The following is a 12,712-nucleotide window of genomic DNA, read 5'->3' as shown; positions in this document are numbered from 1 at the left end:
ATGCTTTCGTATTTATAGAGATTAGCCAATGTGACAACCTGTGCAGTTTGCACAGATTTTCTATTTTGTCATATTTATACAAAATTCGTTGTAAACAAAGGCAAGAGGAAGCTTAGATAAACAAAATTAAATTGTACAGATTTTTGGCTCTGTACAATACTTGCAGCTATTGGCAGGCGAAATGGTTTTTGGTTCGTGACGGTTGCAGCCCTCAAAAGTGCGGTGGAAAATGCTTTGCCGTCAAAGGGATAAGCCACAATCAGTTGAATAAATAGGTTTCTTTAAATACACACTCGCATTGATTTGTATTCAGCACATTTAACATTAAAAAAAGACAGAAAACAACAACAGGCCTTAATGCATGTGCAGATTTTCAGCTTAACAATGGAAAATGCGTGAGCGCAAAAATATACAGAAAATAAATGAAATGAAATGAAATGAAATAAAATCAAACCAAATTGTATTTGCACTACTCGTATTTGCAGATGGCGTTCATTCTCATACTCATTTCCATTCATTCATTCATTTGCTCATTCATATCGAAAAATCGTTTTTGGATATATGCTCTTCTCTTCTGTTTATTAAAACATGTGCGATTCACTGTTGTTTTTCAGCTTTTTCGAGATTCCAGCGTTTTTATTTATTTATGCAAAAGAACGAATTTTTGTTTTGAATGCAAATCAAGTATGGGCCAGTGGCAAAATATTCGTTGCGAATCATTTTCACCTTTTACCTTTGCCAGCAAATCGAGTGGAAGCAAATAGTTGGAGCAGACATTAATAACGCACATAAGTTATTGCACCTGTTGGCAAGTTTTGATGGGCAATGAAATACTATGCCAGTGGAATAAAGTTAGTCGTGGCAATTCGTTTTTAATGCCCTCCGTTTCTCGAGCACTTTTTTCTAGGAACTAAAACACCAGAACGAGAAAAGTTCTGTTTTAATGGCGAGCTTAGACACACGTAGGAAAATATTGGGTTACTCCTAATTGAACTCTTTTAGCATAAGAATATTTAATATTGTATATTTAGTTAGTGCTGAAAACTTTGCTACAAACATTACAAGTAAGTAGAATAGTGACGAAGCGCACCAGCTTTTAAAAATATGCTAGATAATGTTATAAAGTTTAAATATTTCTGATACAAAATAGTAATGCAGTAGTAACGAAGTCGAAGTTAGAAATTGAATATATCAACTATATAAATTTTGCTCAATAATATAGCTTGAGCTAGCTTTAAACTAATTATATGTCACTAATTATATTCTTTTTATACACAGTTCCTATCCGCCGATCCCCGAAAAGAGTACTAACATTTTTCCATTGGTATCTGCCAATATGATGTTGTCTCGAATGTGTGCCAAATCTATTAAATTTCAAGCGTTGAAAAACAAACCAGAAAACCACTGGCAGCGGGTGAAAAAAAAGCGCAAATTGCGCTTTATTTAAGTACAAAAATAACAAGAAACGCAGCGGAATTGAATGGGATGATGGTGAATGGTGGAGGGAAGGGGGTGTCTGATTCGCAGGGGGGAGAGCGGCGTGGAAGTGGGAGCGGAACAAAAGGCGGGCGGCACTAGAATAAATTTGAAAACCGCACTAAATTTGTTTCTGTTATTCGCGCGCGTCCGAATTTGTCGGTTATATGGGTTCATTCGCACATTGTTGATGTGGTTGATGGCGTCCGCCAGGTTTAAATGGTACCTAACTTGGGTGAATGGGGGGGGGGGGCTGAAAGGGTGGGGGAGGGCAGGTGCAGGATGGATTGAGTAATGCCAAGTTGAAAGGGGGGGGGGGGGGTGTTGGTTGGGGGGGAGGGGCGCACAAGATTGCCAGTCTTAACGCCTCAATTCAGATTCTTGTTTACGCGCCGACGTCCAACAATTTTTGCGTCGTCTAATCAAAACGAGAGAAATTGTTTTCATCCTTCCTCTGCACTAGAAAAAAATGAGCACTTAGTTCGAGGCACTTTCCCAAAACATGCGTAGGCGTGGTTTTATTTGCCAACAGGTTTATTCTTGAGACAACGATTTATGTGCACACTCAAAACTAACAAATAGAAAAGACAGAAAAAGAACGGCAACTATAAGTTAACTGAAATCTAAGTAATATAGATTTATATTTTCATATGATTGCCTTAACTTTCCCCTTTACAATTTTAAGGATCTTTAACAAAGCCTTATAAATTACATTAAAATGATACTATTACAGGCCTCACTTTTTTGAAAAATTTAAAATTAAATTAGCCAGAAATTTAATTGATATATAAATAATATAATTCAGTATAATTTAATTAATATTTTTGCATTCTTGTACTACAACTCCTAGAGATTTCTTTGGTTGAAATGTTACATATTGATCCAAGTTACTTTAAGACTTCAAAGACTTCATCAAAGTTACTTTAAGACTTCAAATTTGTTCCAGTGCACCCCTTCCTTGGGTGTGTTTTTCCATTTTCCCCCGACCCCTCCGCCCACCGCCCCCCACTTCATCTGGTTTTGTGTTGATTGCAAAATGTGCGAGGATTTCACCGCTGCCGTTTCGACGATTTTGTTGGCTTTAGTTTTGCATTTATTCCGATTATTTATTTTCGTACTTTTTCCTTGCGTTGGCCCGTATTTTTGGCCTGTATTTTTGGGGCCGCAACCTACGAAACTTTCCACAATGCAGTGGGCGGTTGGATTCTATTTTCAACGCTGCGATTAATGGCTTTTCTCACATTTGACATTTGCACGGAATAAACGACAATGCACATGTGTGTGCATGTAAACAAAAATTCGAATTTGTTTACATTCGCCTAATTGGGCGTGCACGAAAATCAACAATGTTATCAATAATAAGCAAACAGGCTTGACATTTACCACCAACTGTTTAAATTTATTTTTACCCATCAAAAATTGTCCAATAAAAGTGGCGTGGGCTCACTCAAAATAAGTCATAATTTGCAAAATTCAGTGAACTACGCTGCAAAACAATGTAATTTTAATTACTGCCATGACTGCATATAAAACCATATATTACTTACTAATAACTACCAAAACCTTGAAGAATATTACAATAAAGCGATGATTTTTTAAGATTCTTAGTTGTTTTACCAACCATTGAAATCCGATATCCACCAAGAGTGGTTGAGAGGAAAAAACCAATTATAAAACAACATTGAACATGAATTACATTAATGGAAATTCGATATCTATTTGCGCTGGCGTGAAACTGGATATTCAAAGCAGCTATCAATATTGGATTGATTTGCGGAATAGTGAATTGCGTTGATGGTAAATACGCTTGACAGATAAAAGATTGCGATTGGATTGTTCGGCACTCGACAGAACTGACAGCTCTGCGATAAACGGGAAACGTCAAACTGCGAAGTCGACGAAGGATGATCTCCTTAGAGATTGCTTATTATCGAGGACAATGCACTTGCCAAAATTCCTTCTGTTCAGTTCTATTCAGTTTATGTTCAGTTCGGTGCATTGCACATTTCCTGTTGCTGCTCTTCAGACAAATATCCCAATCCCAGAGACAAAAAACCAAAATGAAAAACCAGATAACGATCTGCTGCCATTCAATTATGGGCCAGACCTCTAACAAATCTCTATCGGATGGCAGTGCCAATCCCAATCCCAATCCCAATACCAATTCCAATCCCAAGTTTGAACCCTGAACCCTCCTTGAACACAAAAAAAACGACGAATACAAATCGTATCGGCTTTCTTTTACGGACTGCAAGTGTTTGGCAACCTGATCAAGGGCTTATCTCGCCGATCGGGGCGAGTGCATTTGTCATGGGGATCAGTCGATATTGGATGGCCGGGGTCGTGGGCCTTGACCCGGCCACAATGGCGATCCCACAATGCAGGACTCACTGCCTCTGCCTGGCATTGTTGTCATAAATTACACTTCAATTGTTGCCCAGGTCGGGCCACTTGCCATCGGAGATGAGCGGTATCTAGGTAGATGTACCTGGCTGTACGCTCAGTTTGTTAACTAATGGGCTTGAGATACATCATATTCCGCTTTTACTTTGACTGCACAACTAGAAAGTTCCATAAAGAAAAACCCTGAAAATCCAATGGCAAAATGTTCCTTAAAGGAATAAATTCCTTTACATATGCCTTCAGAAGAAAAGATTCTTAAAATACCATTAATAAATACTTTAAAAAAGGTATTTAAAATCATTGCGCTATTTAAGTTGAAAGTCAATTTAAAGCTTTTTTTAATGGAAACTTCTTTACCATCTTTAACAAGTCTTGTATCTTTTATATATTTTACCATGTTTAGGTACGTTTAGTGTATTTTACCTAGGCTAACACTGCCATCCATAGAGATTGGCATTAGGATCCGCAATCAGCGCGTTCTTTATGCGCCTGCCCATTTTCCCTTCTTGTAATTTTTTACAGGTCCCCGAAAAGTGTCAAAAATATCAAATGTCCTTCTTTCTGCACGCTCGCTGCCTTTCTATGGGAACCTCGACGATAGCAATGGTAGCTACCTGCCAGGCATAATTAATTTAATCATTGCTCATTGCACACATTGAGCGGCGAACAAAGGAGCCCAGAACCCAGTACCCACTGAGCACAAGTGTCCATTGTGCCGGCAGTCCTGGTGACGTGCCCCAGACCCACGACAGGCCGAGGGTACCTATTTATAACAATCCCTGTGCAATCCAGACAATCCAGACCCCTCAGCTCAGCCCCTCAGCAGAGGCTCAGACCGTGACAGACAAGATTCTGGAGGGAAAAAAACAAGGAACCCGAACCCATAGCCAAACCCAATCCCAATCCCGAACCTGATTCTGTAAACGAACGTGAAGAATCCTGTCCACACCGCTCTGAGCCCTCAGCGGCTGATTGAGGTCTCGAGAGTTGATCTTCCCCCGATCCCAAACCATTCCATCCCATCCCATACCATTCCATCCCATCCGAACCCATACCATATGATCCGATCCACAACGTCATCGTCATCGTCCTCATCTTCATCATCGACTCTTCATTTGTGTGACAAACAAAGACGGCGGCAGTGGAGTGAAATCAGGTCCCTTCTTTCGCCTCAGGGATGGGCGTGCCTCGTGATCGATGGTGACCATTAGGACCGCGGATATCTCGGCTATTGATAGCACAAAGGCTGCTCATTATAATCGGGGATACAGGTACATCTGCTTGAGACTAGAGGTTACACAAAATATTAGTAGGTAAATTAATATCAGGTGGTAAAGGTATTTAATATTAGAAGGTTAAGGGAATTAATATTAGGAGGTAAAGGGAATTAATCATGAAAGGATAGGAAATTATAAAGAACATAATAAAATATGATAAGATAAATAGCTATGGTAAAGTGCTATGCAATCAAAGCGGATATCTTGGGCACTCGCACATTCAGAAAGATTAATATTCTCAAAGTATAGATTTACCCCCATTTTTAGTTAATGTGTTGTATGTTTCGTAAAGGACCTTAGGATCCCAATGACTTGGCAACAATAAATTGGACTTATACCCCTAAGATACGTAGATGGTATCTGCAGCGTTAGTGAAAGTAATTGGAGAGCATTGAAAATAAAACACGCAGTCACGCAGATGAGTGTGCATTGTAACGTGTGTTCTCAAACTCTTGAAAAATGAAAGACGCATGAAATTTGAGATCGAACTAGCTGCGTGTCACGGGTGGCAAGGTGTCCCGTGATTCGGTGATTCGGTTGGATTGTCCAGTTGGTCACGCACTCATCCCATCCCATTCCGACTGATCATCATCGCCCGGGCCTGTGATGTCCCATTGCGAGGGTCGCACTCCGCCCCCAAACTCTCTTCTCTCTACATACATATATCCCATAGATATAGTATCTTGTGGATCGCCTGACCGACGACAAACAGAAGGGCGGGCAAACATACAAGCCACAGCGAAAAGAAAAGAAAACCCTGTGTGTGCGTGCTTACCAAGAAAAGAGTGATGAAGAAAGGGAGGTAGAAACAACAAGGTAAACAGGTGGCGGGGGAGAAGGGAGAAGGGAACCTCTGGCGTATTTTGGTAGTTAAATTGCGGCCCATTGTCTTTGGCCGAGATCGCTGGCTATTTGTACAAAAACAGTCGACATGCATAAATGGTTGCTAATATCGCTATATCGATGGGATCCGTACAAACCGGTTACGAACCTTTGTTCGCTCAGCTGGGCAGGGCACCTACCTATATGTATACCTATCTATACTTCGTATACCACTATACCATATCCCCGTATTATATCAAGAAAGAAAGGCCCAAGTATGGGCCATCATCTCGTGGCACTTTGCATATAAATCATTTTTATGACTTGTTATTTTTCACTATTTATTTTACTTCTCGCCCCAAAAACGTTGCTGTTTATCGGTAGAAATACAACGATTTTCTGTTGATTTTCGTTCATTTCTATTTCGCTCTGCTGGGACTTTTTGTAAATTACAACATTATTTAGGCTGGACCAGCGATGCGGGATTGAATAATTGCCGGACTCCAGCCGACGGCCTGTGGGGGATCGTAATTAAAGGCAACTCATGGCGATGGCGATGGCGATGCCCCCTGCCGCTCAATATATAGGCATCCATCTGTTTAATTAACAGCTTTTGACCTTGTCCAATCGTTTATAAACAATTGCCCTCCGATGCCGATGAGTGCTGAAATCGGCATTTGTCCGCTTTGCGGTAGGAAATCCGTTGCGGATCGCAATGGAAAATTTTCCGGGTGAAGGGTGAAGGGTGAAACTATTTTCCATCCCCCTAACCGGATTATTTATACAATCCGAACTAAGGCGAACTTGGCATGGAACGGTTCAGATTTATTTTCACTGTTAGACAACTAAATTTAACGAGCAATCCATGCAGCTGGAAATAAAGTTGTCACAAATCTCTAAAGTACATTTTACAAAGTGTCCTGGGGGCGAGGTAAGTAGATTAAAAAGGATTAAAATATACAAGGCTGAAAGTTAAAAGCTAGCAAAATGATGTATTATTTCTTTAATTAAATGTGGAACATCAAAGTAGCTCATGTATTCTTCCGAATTTACAGCGAGCTCTATTGCTATGCAAAATCAATACAAATCTGCTTTGATATCAAACATGATAAATTCCCTGAACCACTTATTGGATTTCCTTACAGCCTCCGCCCTGGATCAGCGCAATTTGTTTACACTCCTTAGCGATTTATGTGGCATTTAGGGGGCCAGATGTGCCCCACCTCCTCCAACCCATCCCCTTCCTCCACCCCAGCTCTCAATATCGGGAAAAACGGCCCCAGTCCATTGTAAATATCACATAATCCACCGCAAACAATTTTTCCGAGCTCTACGCTTTCCGCCGCACTTTTTTCCTTTTGCCTTTTATTTTTTGAGGCCGCTCGCGGAGTAGGAAAAATTTTATTAAAAAGTAAATTTGAAATAAACAAAATGTTTGGTAATATCAGAAATTTATTGCAATCGTAGGGCCCAGAACGACGGAAACTGAAAACCCTAGCGGTGGGATAATGGCGGCAGCAGAACAGTGAAGCGATTTATAAAAAGAAAACCAAAATTACGCGACTTGTTTAAATTCCGAAAAGCCATTAAACGCAGCTGGGGCTCCGGACACGAAACACAAACTCATATCCAACAGCAATGACTTCCCGGACCCCACAGCCCACAACCCAGATCCCAGATCCGAGATCCCAGTTTCCCAGTTTCCAGATTCTGTATTCCCGGACAGAATAAGAACCAGAACCGCAATTATCATGAACGCAATATCCCGGCGCGAAGGGAGGGCCCATGGCAAACACTTTGACGCAAAAACTTAAATCGTTACATATTTATAAACGAGCTGAGAAAGCCAGAAAACACACCCATGTACATATAGAGAGTTTGGGAAATTAGACAAGAGGGAAAAGCCAGGAAATGGACATCAAGTGGACACCAGCTGTATGGCCAGTGGCATCGCTGCTGTATATCAACACATCATAATCCCAGGAGGGAGTTGAGGAGGTAAGGAACTAAATCCCAAAAGCCGCCGCCTGTTTATAAGGCTTAGGCCAACGCCTAATATGGCTTTAATGAGCTGTCCTCGGCAGGAAAAGGTGGTGGAAAATGCCTTAAAGGGGTTTTCCCGGACTCAACGGCAACCTGAGAGGAAGATTGCTGGAATTCGGAACTCCAGACGACGGCGCAAAAAGGCTAAGGCGAAAAAAGATTTTTCTAGATTTTTTAAATGCCATTAAACATAAATCTTAAACAGTTCCGGCTTAACCTTCATAAGATGGTGGAAACAGGTAAGGAAATAAAGTAGCTACCGTAATTTCCTGATGAAAGTGAAAATTGAAAAAGGCTTGGGATTACTTTGTGAGTTGAAAGGTTGAAGGCTTCTTAAGATTGTTGATTCAATTTGGTGGTAGCAAAGTTGAAGATTTACATTAGTAAAATCTAAAAATGAGTCCACAAATATTACCTAGATTTTAGAAATATTTAGGGAATATATTTGATACAAATCTTAATCAGTTCCGGCTTGAATTGATTTTTCACTGTAAGATAATAAAATATTTTAAAATCCGAAAGCTGTGTGTACTTGAATACCACGATTGAATGAGCAATATAAATCCTATTTTGTGTATTCACCAGGTATTTATTGGTCTTTATCTTTGCGCACTTACCTCAATGAAACGTTTCGGCCATCACTTATTGCGCTGATCTAATGACCCTACAACGCCCCATATTTTTCAAAGTTCTTATCCCACCCAAATCATTGCAAACGCAAAAAACGAAGCGGATGTATATAATAGAACAAGACCTGAATGGAAATCCAAAGTGCAAACTCTGCGGAAAAGCGCCACTCCAATGGGATCTCCAATCCACTTGCAATCTCCACTAACCTTGTTCTTCTTTTCTCTTCTCCACTAGCGCTCCTTTGTCGGCGATTTATGGGTTTTTCCTGCTCCGGAATGCTGGATGCTACATCCTCCCCCATAGTTGTACACCCACACACACACAGGCACACCCACACACATACATACAAAGGCAGTACAATAGTTTAATTAACATTAACGCTGACGCCAACTACTGATGGCAATAAAAAACCATTAAAAGGAATTTATTTTAAGGACCGAACAGGCAATAAATCACATTACATGTCGCTATAAAAACAAAAGGCAACGAAAAGCTCTCTTCTGTGTGGCAGGTGGCATTGGATGTGGGGGCGTGGCCGTCGCTATTGGGGCGCACAGAAAATAAGAGCCACCCTAGGGTGGTGGCAATAAAACGGATGAGAATGTTTTGTATATCGAAAAATCAATGCATCAAATTCAGTTTTAGCACGAACAAGGGAGAGGGGGTGCTGGAGTGAAGGGGTGACGACAGAGGTCGGGCAAAAAGAGTAGTAAAATGTTTGTTTATTTTTTATGTTCATAGTTTGTTGCCGCTTTTATTTGTTATCACGAGTGCCTCGCTTTTTTCACCCTTTTGCATTAATAGTGTGGCGTTAAAAGCATCGGCATTAAAATGACGATAGGACATCAAAATGGAAATTAATGGCGATTATGTGGCACATAAAAACATGAACAGCAACTAACTGCCATATAAGTAATGCGATTACCAAACTGCCCCAACTTCAATCCCAATTGATAAGGGATTATTCGAAATATGTATTCTCTGCCGGCTTATGCATCCTTTTAATGGCAACTGAATTTAACTGCTGATTAGGTTGCGTAAATAATTCAAAATTGGCCCAAAAAGTAGTTAAATATTTTTAATGTGCATCTGTTGCAATCATAATTTTAGTGTCGTTTTGTCAAAGATTTTAGGCGATGAAATTGAGTTTTTAATGGGCCTACATTTTTATGTCAGACATTTAATTACGTGTCATTTATTAGTAGACTTAAAAAATTAATATTTCGTTTTCATGTTATTTCTGACAAATATGAACATTTTATTTCCTTGTGCCATAAAAACTTTAAAACCAATATTTAAATCCCATTGTAATGGCACTCTTTGTCTCGGCTCTACACTGCAAACAATTACAGCCGTTTATCTTGAACGTAAATGACCAGTTCCCTGAGTTGCAGTGATTTTCCAGGTAGTGCGGATCATGAGCTATAAACTGTATACTATTTGCAACAATCACCGCATCGCGCACTGCCAATTTCTGTGTCCCCGAGCAACTTTCACCCGTTTTAGCGTATCTGGTGCCAAGTAGAACATCAACTGGCTTTCAGACTGGTTCACTTCGATATGTGGGGGATATAGCCCCCCCTTTGATGTACATATGTGTGTATATGTGTGTTGAGAGCATTGTGGGGACCATTAAATTGACTGCCAGAGGGAAAACACATTGATTTGCCATTTGAGCGCAAATTCATCGCAATAAAATCAGCGCTTGCAAAGTTTTTTAATGCCACTTTCAATATTTGTTTGCGCACACCCCATTTCTGCCCACTGTAGTAGTGGCTGTTTGTTCTGCTCGGTTTCTTGTTTTATTTTTATTTATTTTGCGCCAGCGGGCAATTGTAAAGCGCGTTTTGTAATCGAAACTTTTAACGACTTGATGCGATTGGAAATTGTGTAATATCGAGCCACTAATACACACACCACTGCCGCATCAAGGACTCGGAACACATATGGAAGGAGTAGGGGATAACGTATCCGTATACGTATCCGGAAACCGAATGCGAATCGGCATCTGAATCGGAATCGACATCGACATCCTTGTGTCTGTCCCAGAGTGGAGGGTCCTTCAGATTCTTTACTGCCTGCAAGGGCGCTACGTTCCAATGAGCAGGGCACATCGGTTGATTGCATGGATCCACTGATGCCGCTCTGAATCGGACATATGTTTGAGTTCCTGCTGCCGCCGAAGGTCCTTAATTGATGAGGTTGATAATTTCTCTTTTTATTTTCTCTCTCTTTTTCTCTCTTTTTGGTACTTGAGTACTTCAGCAACTGTGGTAATTCCTTTGATGTGCCTGCCGTTGGTTAAGAGCACGGAAGCCATCCAAGTTGGGCTAATTAATTGAACTGATGCGGGAAAATCGCTGAGGCCTAGTCTTTGAAGTAGTCATTAACTACTGTCAGCTGCGCCCAGAGGCCCAGATAGTTAACCACTTGTAAGCCATATATCAATTGACTGTTTCTTCAACAAGCTAAAAAAAATTGGGAAAAGAAGCTGTCAAGCTATGGTGATAAAATAAGACCTTTAATGGCAAATAAAATTATGTTTAATTAGTTTTACAGCTTTCTTTGATTTGCTTTTATTTTTATAGCATTTTAGCATTTTTCGTAATTTTTTTTATTCTTTTTAGATACCCATTTCTTAATTTTTTTTAATCTTTTCCGATTCCCATTTCGTAATTTTTTTAATCTTTTCAGATTCCCGTTTCGTAATTTTTTTAGTCTTTTTAGATTCCCATTTCATAATTCTTCATTACAAAAAAAAAAGAAATAGACTGGAGTTTAAGACAGCCATAACTCGCCAACCACTTGGGAATCACTTACCAAACCGAAATCCTATTTCTAACTGCTTACTTAGCGATTATTTGTCGATTTTGCAAAAAACTTTCTCCCCATTCCAAAATGCACCTTATTTGTGAGATTTGCTTTGGCAATTTATGTATCGCCATTAGTATCAGCTTCGAAAACTCACACCCACGGCGATTGAAAAAAAAGGGGCTTTGCGGATTCGTCACAGGCCGTTGAAGAAATCCCTCGAAGTGCTGGCAAAGCAATCCGAAGCGTCGACAAAGATGTGCTAATAAATTTCAACTTAATTTCCGAAATGTGCAACTAACACATAAAAAGAGCCAGGCGAAGGAACAGTTCGGTTCGAAGGACGATCAGGACGTGGAGGGCCGGAAACAGGACCCTCTGACGATGGCATTGTTCTGCTCCTTCGAGGATGGCGAAAAATTTCGAGTATGGTTTTTGCATAAAACTTCAATTTAAATTGACATTTGAGTGGAAAGTAATTGCATGATATGCACGGAGCATAAAAAAGGCAGTAACCGCCCTGGGAATAGGGCGTGTTTAATATATGGGCCATGCCCCTGCTCCGCTGCGCCTCTGGCGGCTTAGCTTTTACACTGGGAGAAATCAGTAGCATTGTTGAGCATATTCTAAATAAACTCTTATAGATAGGGTTTTGTTTTGGAAGGTTAAAAGCAAGAATTTAACTAATTTAAATTTGTAATTATTAATTTTAGAAGGTATTTAATATTTTATTCAAGGATTAAAATACATAGCGACTTTCAAAGTGGAAGGAAGACAGTTCACGTAGTGACGAAACACAAGAAAGAGTGAGCCTAGGCAACTAAAAAAAATTAAGGATAAATTGAATCGATTTTTAAGACACATATTATTTTAGAGTTATAATTTAGGAATTTATAATATTTTTTTTTTGAATTACCCTATAGCGAAGTCCTTAAGACAGTTGCTAAAAATCTTTGCAATACTCTTAAGTAATATAAAAAATGATACCAAAATGAAATTCAAAATGTATTTTTTTGAGTGCACATTTTGGGGTATTAAATGCGATTTGCCATCCACGACTCCCATCCATCCAGCCATCCATCCATCCATGGCGGGAAGTTCTACTGAGCTCATTATGCGCTCGTTTATATGCCGCATTTGTTGTTGCGGTCCGGTGTCGCTGTTGTTGTTGCAAAGTTTTGTGCACATTATGAGGGTCGGTTCTTCAGAGTCCCGATGTTTCGCAGTATCGCTGGTTTCGCTGGTTACGC

The 12,712-nt window shown here is 40.0% G+C and overlaps 1 long non-coding RNA gene across 2 annotated transcripts; it reads left to right on the top strand.

Annotated features, from left to right (window-relative positions):
• The first annotated feature begins 6,775 nt into the window (after window positions 1–6,775).
• Window positions 6,776–9,085, top strand: LOC120448740. 2 transcript variants are annotated; one of them, XR_005616132.2, is made up of 4 exons: window positions 6,776–6,909; window positions 7,124–7,267; window positions 7,446–7,976; window positions 8,063–9,085. It is a non-coding gene; the product is annotated as an uncharacterized LOC120448740 (long non-coding RNA). The 2 variants fall into 2 exon arrangements; XR_005616131.2 differs by having other exon boundaries at window positions 7,124–7,389; window positions 8,063–9,083.
• The last annotated feature ends 3,627 nt before the right edge of the window (window positions 9,086–12,712 follow it).

Source organism: Drosophila santomea, chromosome 3L (genome assembly GCF_016746245.2).
Source record: "Drosophila santomea strain STO CAGO 1482 chromosome 3L, Prin_Dsan_1.1, whole genome shotgun sequence".
Classification (NCBI taxonomy): Eukaryota; Metazoa; Arthropoda; class Insecta; order Diptera; family Drosophilidae; genus Drosophila; species Drosophila santomea.
The sequence above is the reverse complement of the archived record's forward strand: the minus strand, read 5'-3'. Positions and strand labels throughout refer to the sequence as shown.